The following is an 11416-nucleotide window of genomic DNA, read 5'->3' as shown; positions in this document are numbered from 1 at the left end:
CACGCGCACAGGTTTAGATAAGAAGTACTGGTTCAGCAGGCTTATTCCTCACTGTAGGAAAGGTGGGTGGGTAGCATGGAACAATCAAACAGTGGTGACCGCAAGTAAATAGTAACTCCATGTAAATGTAATTTATCACAATTTAGTCTATCTGGAAATGCAGCCAAATGACTGAAAATGCAGGAAAACACATGCAGTGCCACCAGCTGTGAATCCGGCTATAAGTGCTTCATGAGGTCATACCTTTGGACAATGGGCAAAGTTCAGGGTGGAGTCAATTTGCAGTCTAGATAGCAGATGGAGGGCAAGGATCAATCACAGTCAGGAACATGAGTGTCTCACTTCAACTTTAAAACAATGAAGAATCAAGTTATGCTGTGGAAAAAAACAACCAAAAACCAGTGTAATACCTAGTACCTTATTTAAATCCTGATATGTGTTGTAAGCAAAATATGTTGGTAGGGTTTCATCCTTCTCCATGGTTATGTCCATTGCAAGATGATCCAGATGTCTTGCTGAGCTTTCTGGGAACCAGATGAGTCTCACTTGTCACAACTGCTCATCTGTACCTGGAATGGTTGCAGGCCTGGCATAGCATGAGGGGTGGTTTATACTAAAAGTTTTAGCCAAGCTATGCAAAGAATATAGCAAAGCACCTGCATTCATTTTTAAGAAGGGAACAGTAAACAAAACAGAAGATACCATTATGCTCCTTTTATAAATCCATGGTGCATCCACAGCTTGAATACTGCGTTCAGTTTTGGTCCCCACATCTTGAAAAGGTATAGAAAACTAGAGAAGGTACAGAGAAGGAAGATGAGTGGTATGAAAGGGCTCCCATGTGACCAGAGACTAAAGAGGGTAGATCTGTTCAGCTTAGAAAAAGAGACACTTGAGAGGGAACATGATAAAGGTTTACAAATACTAAATGGTGAAGAGAAAGTAAATAGGGATTCACTGGTATTATTTAATATCTCTCACAATAGAAGAGCCAAAGGTCATAAAATGAAACTAGTAGATAGTAAGTTTAAAACTAACTCAAGTTCTTTTTCACATAGCATGTGATTAAAGTGTGGAACTTATTGTCATAAGATGTGGAAACGGACAGTTTAACCAGATTCAAAAAGGGATGGGACAAATTCTTGGAGGAAAGGGACATCAGTGGCTGTTGAACACAGGAGTTAGGGGCACAAATTATTTTGGGCGGAGGGCTGCTTACCTAGTGTTGGCAAGCTGTCAAGGGCTGCATGGGTAGCCCTGCCCCTTGACAGGTGTCCCGCCCCCTAGTCACCATCTTGGGACCAGTGTCCCAGGGCCAGCACCGGTGGGGACCAGAGCAGGGTGCAGGCTGGCAGGGGTCTGTGGAGCCGGGCTGGGCTGCACCAGCAGGGAGAGAGGGGAGCTGGCCCGGCTCCATAGAGGCCCTGCCGGCTGGGACCCTGTACCCCTGCTGCCCTGCTCTGGGCCCTGCTGGCGCTGGCCCTGTGCTCCCACACCTGCTCACTCCCAGTGTCCCCCCAACCCCGTGGTACAGGCAGGGGGCAGCGCATAGCCCTGACCCCCTGCTTGCCAGCAGGGAACGAGCTGGTGCTGAATGCAGGGGAAAAGAAGCCCCTTGCCTGCCCCATGGCTGGCGCTCCCTTCTGCAGTCGCTTGCAGCCTGTGCGGGGTTGTCCTGAGCAGGCACAGGCAGCCCCACCTGGGCTGTAAGTGGCTGCAACACAGGGTGCTGGCCACGGGGCAGGTGAGGGGCCGCTTTTCCCCTCCTCAGTACCAGCTTGTAACCCGCCTCTGCTGTGAGCCTGGACCCCGTGCTAGCTGCGGGCTTGCCATTGGGGCTGTGCACGGTGGCACCAGCTACGGCCCCCCCTGCTTGCCGCGCAAACACTGCTTGGCATGGTAAGCGTGGGGGCTGCAGCTGCTGCCACCGCAGTGCAGCCCCAACGGGCAAGCCTGGAGCTGGCATGGGGCCCAGGCTGGCAGCAGGGGCGGGTTACAAGCTGGTGCTGAGCATGGGGGGGGAATGGCCCCTCCCCCACCCCATGGCCAGCACCCCGCACTGCAGCTGCTCGCAGCCCACGTGGGGCTGCCTGTGCCTGCTCAGGACAGGTCTGCGTGGGCTGTGAGCAGCTGCAGCAAGGAGCGTGGGCCACAGAACGGGCAAGGGGCTGCTTTTCCCCATGTTCAGCTTTTCCACAGGCTGCTCTTCCCTGGGCTCCTTCCCTGCCTTCCCCACCCCTCCACCTCCTTACCTGAACTTCCCATGCTGGGGCAGCCATGTGGTCCCATGTCAGAAGCCTTTGCTGGGGCTTCCAGCTGGGGGAGCAGGGGCGGGGCGGGCAGGCCCTGCTGTTGCGGAAGCTCTCCAGGCTTCCCCTGGGTCCTGCTGCCCCTGGTTCCTGTCATCTTTAACAGGAACCAAGGACACATAAATGAGGAGAGACTGAGGGACCTGAACCTGTTCAGCCTCGGCAAGAGGAGGCTGAGGGGGGACCTGGTGGCTGCCTACAAACTCATCAGGGGAGATCATCAGCAAATAGGAAGAGCCATTTTCTCCCCAGCACCACCTGGAGTGATGAGGAACACTCATGGTGTTAATACATGGTAATAAGCTGGTGGAGAATAGGTTTAGGTTAGAGATCAAGAGGCAACATTTTACAGTTAGGGTGGCCAGAATCTGGAACCAACTTCCTAGAGAAGTGGTTCTCACCCCTACCTTGGGTAAATTCAGAAAGAGGTTAGATGATCACCTGTCTGGGGTCTTGTGAACCCAGCATTCCTTCCTGCCTCTGGCAGGGGGTCAGGCTAGATCATCTGTTCAGGTCCCTCCTGACCCTAGCTACTATGAGACTATGCAAATTTTTTTAGGGGCCTTGCGGGCTGGATAGAATGGCCTTGCAGGCCGGATGAGCCACCTCTGACCTATGGCTTGACCCAGTAAATGGCAGTTCTTGTTTTCTTAGGTATGGTGCTTATCTTAAGTTACTGCTGTCAGACTTCCTTGTGATCACCAAGGGCCTGATTTTCTGAAGCACTGATGACCCTCCTGCTCCTACTGGCATCCACAGGGACTGGAGGTGCTGTAATTGCAAGTCCAGTGCATTTTTGCCCTGCTAAATCTTGGAGATATGTGAGAGTAAGCAGGACTTGTGGTTCATTCTCTAAATGTTTATTTGAAACCTGAAGAAAGGGTTCTGAAAGTTTTCTAGTGGTGACGGAAGATAGGAAATAGTAAGGTAAGATGGGGAGGAGACCTTGTGCTAGCTTCTTTTTTCATTTCTTCCTTGCCTAAAGAAGGTGGTTGGTACTAAGAACGTGTGTACATCAAACATGAAGAGCCAGCTCTTCTGCTATTATAGATCAGTATTGATTTCAGGGAACTGCCGTAGCACAGACTAGCTGAGGGTAATCCAGAGAGGTGTATAGTGGAAGGTCTGAGCAAAGGAAGCACGTTTCTTGGAAAACTTAGGTTCACCACTGCTGCTTGAATACTCAGGGAGATTATATTTTCTTGCTTCTGAAAACAACTGCTTCCATTTATCTTCTCATCCATTTAATTCAGTTTGCTCACGGAGAAGCCCAGCAGCTCTACTGTGTTTTCAGTAATGAAATTAGTCCTTGCCAGTCAGGAGAGGCTTCAGATGTCACTGGTGAGGCCAATTAAGCTCCAAGCAGAGAAATTACACTTTATTCTCAGCACAAGAGAAGCAGGGAGGGAGTGTGGCAATGGCACACAGGAAGGAAGAATTTGCTCTTCACTAGAATGTAAATATTCATTTCTTACGCAGTTCCAGTTCTGCAGTTCATCTGCTACTAAATACAGCACAGACTTTAAAGGAGTTGTCTATGTGTGTATCAGCTGGGTGCGGAGGCTGGGGCTTCCACGGCCATCTTCCCTAAGGCCAGGCAGTTAGCAGGGTTCATAAAAGGACTAAATATTTATATAGGTAAATAATCATTAATTCTTATATTATATATTTATATAAATAAATATATATTTATTTATCTATATGTATAGATAAATCTATGTTTACATTGATTAAATATTTATATAGATAAATATAATTATAAGAACAGCCTATGGGACAGCAGTAAGATTTAAAAGCAAATAACTCAACCTTAACAGTGATTAAGAAAAAATGTCCCCTATGGGAAGTTCGGGCAATACAGATTTTAGGGTTTCTTTCAGCCTTCACTCAGGCATGTGCTAGTAGATCCTGTCAGAATCTGTGTACCAGGCAACCTTGGGTCCAGCGTGGTGGTTACAAGAAAGGGAGAAGGTACGTTAAAGAGAAAGGGGACCCTTCCCTGGCTAGGTGACTAGGGACCTGTCAATAACATGCATTGGACTGTGCTAGGGGGAACTGCCAAGGAAACATACCTTCCCTCTACAACCCCATTCCCACTTCACAGGTACCAAATGCTGAAAAAATGTCACATAGCTGTTTTTGGTGTGTACCCAGTACCACTCTAATGGCACTTGTGCAACATTTTTTTTGCCACTCAGTTTTTGTAGAATGAATGAGTGAGAAACATTTTCAAAGTGGTACTTCCTAGCATGGAGCAGTGTGGTCTGGAACTGCCTTATAAGTCCACATCTCTAAGGGCGTGTCCAGACAAGTGCACATGTGCCTGTGGTGGCCTCTTAGACCAGTTTGAGATGTGGCAAGAGGCATGCTGGGAACACAAAAATGTTCCCTGCGCTGCATATTTGCAGTGCAGGCTCTAAATTTGATACCTGGAAATCCAGGTATCAAAGCAAAATGCGTGGAAAAACAGTAATCCTGGACATGGGCCTGCAGCGTGCCCTGAGGCAGCTGGAGGCTGGGTCCTCTAGAGCAGTGGTCTCCAAAGTGGGGTGCACGCATCCATTGGGGTACAGGAAGAAAATATTAGAACTTCTATTTCTATTTCTATAAATATACATAAGATGTGGGGACAGCTGCCCCTTCAGCCACAGCTCCTGCCAGCAGGTCCCTTCCTGTCTGGCAGCTGGGCACACAGGGTGCGAGATGTGGGGGGATGCAGGATTTGCAGGAGGGGAGTGGGGAGGTGGGTGTCGGGTTCTTGGGTAGGTGTGTGTGGGGGTGTGTGGGTATAAGGGGAATATGGGGTTTGTGAGTGGTTTGTGAGAGGTCGGGTCTGTTGGCGGGGGGGAGGGGGCGGGTGTGTGGCAGCCCTCCCTCAACCTCCCCTCACGTGTGTGCTCAAAAATTTTTTACTGATAGGGGTGCGCAATCAAAAAAGTTTGGAGACCACTGCTCTAGAGATATACTCTGGCATCTAGCCAGAGTGTCTTTATGGTGCTCCTGCTGCCCCAGCATGCTGCCTCAGCATGCTGGGGCAAACAGAAGGAGGGCAAGGCTGTGGCATGATCCAGACCCTGGCACTGTCCCAGGTAATTAGGAAAGTAGGAGTGGGAGTTTTTTTGGGTGTGAATGGGTGGGTGTGTAAGGGGGATGTGGGGTATGTGGGGAGTGGTGGGGGGTGTGTGGTGTTTGTGAGGGGAGGTTGAGGGAGGGCTGCCACACACCTGCCCTCTCCCCCCCTGCCAACAGACCTGACCTCTCACAAACCACTCACAAACCCCATATTCCCCTTATACACACCCCCCCACACATACCTACCCAAGAACCTGACACCCACCTGCCCACTCCCCTCCTGCAAATCCTGCATCCCCCCACATCTCACACCCTGTGTGTCCAGCTGCCAGACAGGAAGGGACCTGCTGGCAGGAGCTGTGGCTGCAGGGACAGCTGTCCCCACATCTTGGTTAGCAAAGGGGTCAGGGGCAGCTGTGATTTTTCTTTGATAAACCAAAAGCAAACACCAGAGCATATAGATATTTAGAATTTATTTTATTACGATGCTAGAGGCACTGGTAGGCTTCCAAATTGCTTTAAAATGGTAAATATATCAATAAAACATTGCCCAACGGATCTCTCTCTATAGCTATACCTATATTTATAGCTATTGACCGATATAGATATATAGTGGCGTTTTGTGTTAATCGTTTGAGAACATGGATTTTGGGGTATTTTAAACAGTGAATTTGGGAATTTTTATCAGAGAATTTGCAGTTTTTAAACACGGAACACCAGGATCTCTGCTAGTGAGGCAAGTGGCAGGACCCAGGCAGAGGAGCCTGCCCAGGGCTGGCATTGGGTACCTAGCTGAAGGGCAAATGAGGTGCCTGACCTCCTGGCCACTTGGGGCCAGGAGGGCATGCTTTCACAGTAGGTCACCACACTGAAGACATCTTCCAGGTGATAGCTGCCCAGATGGCAGGGCAGGGGCACACATGGCAGCAGTGCCACACAAAGGCCAGCTGTGCAATCACAGCCCAATGGCAGCTGGCCCAGAGGTGCAGATGGCTTTGCTACAGTACCCATGCCACATCCCAAGCAGCTGTGCGGTCCCTGTCCAGGTCTGGCAGGTGTGCAGGCATGGGGCTGCAGGTCCTAGGGGGTGGGTGCTGTCACAGGTGGCAGCAGGTTGCAACCAGGCAGCAGCTCCCACTGGCAGACTGGTGCAGTGGGTAGAGGATGCAGAGACCACTCTAGGTCAGGGCTGCTGCAACAGTCCAGCTGGCACAGGGGGCTAGTGTCCCCATGTGTCACCTGACTGGGTCTTAGAAGCTCCTGAGAGCAATTAGCCCTGAGCTGCTTGCCAGGGCACCTTTTTATACTGCTGGGGCCAGCACAAGTGCTGGCCCCAACCTTCAGCTCCTCCTGTGGCTGAAGATCCGGGAAGAGCTGGGCAGTGTCAGTTTGCCCCAATTGGCACAACTTGTCCCACACCAAAGTACATACATAATTTAGGCATGTGTGCTGAGGCACAAATCCCCGGCACAAATCTGTGCCACTCCTATTTGACCTGCTGCAAGCGCACATGTCTGAATGTGTGGACATGCCCTAGGTGTTTAAACACATTTGAAAATCTAGGCCACTAGTCTCACGTTGTAACATGCTTAATATATTGTTCCCAAAGTAGCTGCTGCCCTTTAGAATGGTTAAAATGACCCTGCCTGCTCTTCCTTTGTTACTTTGCCCTGCTGTGGGCAGGCTTGCATCATGTCCTTCTTATTCAGCCTGCACTCTGTTCTGTGAAAGCCCACTCTGGATTGCCTTGGCCTTCCCAGTTCTGTTTCACACTGTAAATCATTAATGCTTTCTCCCATTTAAAATTTGTTTGTAAACAGGCAAGGATTTTGGTGGGCAATATCTTTTATTGGATCAACTGCTTAGTTGGGATAGAGTGACACAAGCTTTCGAAGGCAAGGCATTCTTCTTCAGGTGACCTTGCCTCTTGCATAATCACCCTAAGAAATCGTTGCCTCTCACATAATTCGTGGACCATCACACCTACATCACTCTAACACTTTGTATATAGGGAAGGTCTGTTCTAAGGGAGTGCGGTATGGCCTGCATCAGGCCCTGGCATCATGCACCCATTCACCAGGCTGGCAGGACCTGGTATATTGGGAACTGAGCACTATGCTCAGTTCAACACTCAAGATGAGCTGGAGGGAATACTTCAGGTCCCCCAGCAATGATGCCTTCACTGAATTAATACCAGTACTGATTGGAAAGAATGGACCAACATGGGGCTGTTGTGGAAGAATTAGTTATGGCTTCCCGATTCCAAATCCCAGCCCCATTACAGGTCAGAGAGACTTGAAGCTACTCTGACTTGCTGCAAAATACTATACAGCATTTGAGAATATCCAGATGACACCATGCTATGGCCATTCCCTCTCCACAGAACAACCACATCCTTTGTACCAGAAGTCATGGGAAAAGAGATATAAGAGCTAGCCATGGTTGCAGGTGTCTACATACACTAGGACAATCAATTCCCAACTAGTGACTTGTAGCAGCTTTGGCAAAATATCATACCAAGGCTGAGAATCTGCTCCAGTGGCTATAGCGGGGGATATTTCAGGGCAGGGGGAGAATAAATGGCTGGATGATGAGGGGGAGCCCTGAGAATTCCACAAGGGACATAGACACCCCAGTCCTTTGAATGCAAACTGCTCAAATCCCATGAACTGAAAAAGATTTCTGAATAAGCCTCACGTGGACATGGAGGCGAAGGGCCCATTGCTGTGTAGATTTCTCTCACCCGAAGTGTCATTCTATCACTGAATATAAGAGAGGGACTTCCCCTTACACTTGCTTATACTCCTTCCACAGTCAGAATGGAAGCTGGAATAGATTGAAGATCAGACCTTTAAACCTGCAGCTATACGCTGTATGGAAAACATGCCCTATTAGGAGTTCATGTACCTAGCAGTGTGTGAGGGTATATCTGCCACAAGGCAGCACTTTCCAGGCGTATCCAAGCTGTCTGTGAACAAGCTAGTTTGGGTACCAGAAGCACAGGCATGTTAGTGTAGCTGTCCACCAATGCTAATATACTCAGCTTCTCAACAGAGATAATAGCTCAGGCAGAGTGCCAGGGTAATGCAGCTACCTGGTACCGCGGTGTGGTCCTGTGTTTTTCATATAGGCATACCACAAATGCTGACATTCTAAGAGTTAACAGTGCTCGTGGGCTGTCTTTATTTCATAGGGCTAATGGAAGTGGTCCTTGGTCTGGTAAGTATGAAGGGGATGGAGGCCCCCTTCCAATGCATGAAGATTTGAAACTGTTTGGAAAAGGAGGAAAGATTGTTTGGAAAGGAAGAATTGCCCTAGGACACTCGGTTAGGATGCTACTGTGCTAAAAATCCAGCCAGAGACACAAACTGAGGCTGTTATGGGGACTGATTTACATTCCTTCACTCCAGCAAAAGTGGCTGAGTTTATTGTATATCTCTGAATGACAGAAGCTGTGCTGGAAGATGGTCGTGACCTTTCAGATTCTTAATTAATTCAGCTCAGGCCTTGGGAGACCAAGCATCTCCTTGTGGCTGTGCTTCATGTTTTTTATTTGGTTTTCCTTCTTGTCTTTGATCCAAATAGTTTATTTTACATTTTCTTTGGTTTGACTGCTCTGTCTGCTCAAGTTCCTCTGCCTATCTGCAAAACAGATACAGTACAAGAAGTGTCCCCTTTCACCTACTAGTGTGCTTCAAGTCAGTCCTTGTGGCTGTACTTCATGTTTTTTATTTGGTTTTCCTTCTTGTCTTTGATCCAAATAGTTTATTTTACATTTTCTTTGGTTTGACTGCTCTGTCTGCTCAAGTTCCTCTGCCTATCTGCAAAACAGATACAGTACAAGAAGTGTCCCCTTTCACCTACTAGTGTGCTTCAAGTCAGTCCTTGTGGCTGTACTTCATGTTTTTTATTTGGTTTTCCTTCTTGTCTTTGATCCAAATAGTTTGTTTTAGGTTTGCTTTGGTTTGACTGCTCTGTCTGCTTAAGTTCCTCTGCCTATCTGTAAAACAGATACAGTACAAGAATTGTCCCCTTTCACTTACTAGTGTGCTTCAAATCAGTCCTGAGGGGAATATCCCTGGGGGTTGAGAGGTCAGGTCAGTCTTCATGGCCCAGATAATTATTTGGCCTCTCTAGTGACACTCCTAACAAGGGTGCTAATTAGTGCTATTAGGAGCAGTGGCTTTGCAACGGGGATAATTGTCTAGCTGGAAATGGGGCTAACTTATTTTTCATAGACCATCAAAGAGCGATTAGATGGGTACAACTGGAGTTGGTTGAAAGATATGTGATGATGCTTTTCCTAGAGAAAAATGCTCAGAATTGAATTAACTAGGGGTTCATAACATGCAAGGAACTTCAGCTGTTCTAGTTGTTCCAACCAAACATTTGTATAAAACTTGTGTGATTTATATATTGAAATAACATGAGTGAAAATAATTGTGCAGCAAAAATTTAAGACTTTTCGTTTGTTGTCTCTCTGCAGTGTGAGACAGGCTTGATTCATGATATTGGTTTCCTTGGTAGAGTTCTCCATGTGGTGTAGGTCATTTAGACAGGCAGTGAGTTCTAAATGCACCTTTGGAGGTCTGCACTTCCATCCTCTCCCCACTCCAGAAGAGTCAGGTTTATAGTATCCTGGTCACTGCTCCAGGTCTGGTAGAGTTTTGTGTACTTTTCATGAAGGCTGACCAAATAGGCACTTGTTTATATCATGGCTGTAGCTGTGCTTATTAGTAGTGTGTGTTACTTTTCCACATGGTTTGCTTTATATTATCCTTGTAGTCATGCTGTATGAAGTTAGTGATGCTTTATACATGGTGGTAAGAGACACTGGAAGGATCCAGTGGGCTGATTGTCTACTGCAGTCCCATTCTTAAATAACAGGAATCATTATACCATTAGCCTCAAACTTGCTTCCCTAGCTATGGCTGCCCAAAAGTGTGGTTTCAAGTCATCTGGATCCTCGATCAGTCAAGCTGGTGCAGTCTATAATACAGATCCTGTCTACAATATGGGTTGGTATTGACCTGGAAGAATGTGGGTAGTGCTAGGCAGGAGGTCAGACTCGATGATCTGTTGAGGTCCCATCCGACCCTAGCATCTGTGAATCCCCATGTCTCATTGAGTTTAGTGGGGGCAAAACCAGTTTGCTAAAGTCTGTCACCATTTCATCCCCACTTGACATGATATATATCTGTTTATGCATGTACAGAATATGCTAAATAGTGTTCATGACTATCTACAAGCTGTGTCATTTCTCCCCCGGCCTCCCCACCTCCAAATCCCCACTGTTCTCTCTCTCACTAAATTTGCCAGAGCGGCTGTCGGACTACATAAATCTTATATGCCTCAAATTATGAAAATTCAAATGAGAAGGCTATTTTGCAAGCTCACTGGCACATGGACAAAACCTGGGAATTTGGGGGCCATGATTATGTCATAGAATTTATCCCCAAAGTTTTGAGGACATGAAAAGCCTTGCAAAAGGTGAAAAAATGATGTGACATTTTAAAAACTTTTTCATCACCTTTGTCCATTTTTGGAATTCATATGTCACTATTGAGCTGATTAAAAATGGATGCCTATTATCCCTTTGTAGTATTCCGTTATCCATTTTTTTAATGATTATAATCAGTTTTATGTTCAATTCTTTCTTTACTACACAACATGGAACCAGGCAGCCAAGCCAAGGATGAGAACCCTGAAGAACTGTAAAGAAGATTGATCATTTAAATCAATACACAGATTTAAAATTATATGACACTTCCTTTCATTTTATGCCACATATCCACAGTGCTTACATATAAGAGAGTTTTAAGTCCCTTTTCCTTCAGTAGGCTGTCTAACATGAGATAGTGGGAGGACATCACGGTCCCTTCTGCAACTCAAATCTCATAACATGAACTCTTATTTTAATGAAGTGGTTGTACCAAGTTTATTTTGGTTGAAATTCTCTCTCTCTCTCTCTCTCTCTCCCCCTCTCTCCCCCCTTCCCCTGCTGCAACTTGAGCCCATTGCTCCTTGTTCTGTCA

The 11416-nt window shown here is 47.2% G+C and overlaps 1 protein-coding gene across 1 annotated transcript in view; it reads left to right on the top strand.

The window, feature by feature from the left end:
- LTK (leukocyte receptor tyrosine kinase) overlaps positions 1 to 11416 on the top strand; it is a 200232-nt gene that overhangs the window by 124129 nt on the left and 64687 nt on the right. The gene's annotated exons all lie outside the window — the stretch shown is intronic.

The sequence above is a fragment of the Gavialis gangeticus genome, unplaced genomic scaffold, assembly GCF_001723915.1.
Source record: "Gavialis gangeticus isolate Ggan-Ray unplaced genomic scaffold, GavGan_comp1, whole genome shotgun sequence".
NCBI classification, from domain to species: Eukaryota; Metazoa; Chordata; order Crocodylia; family Gavialidae; genus Gavialis; species Gavialis gangeticus.
This window is presented reverse-complemented; position numbering and strand designations above follow the sequence as displayed.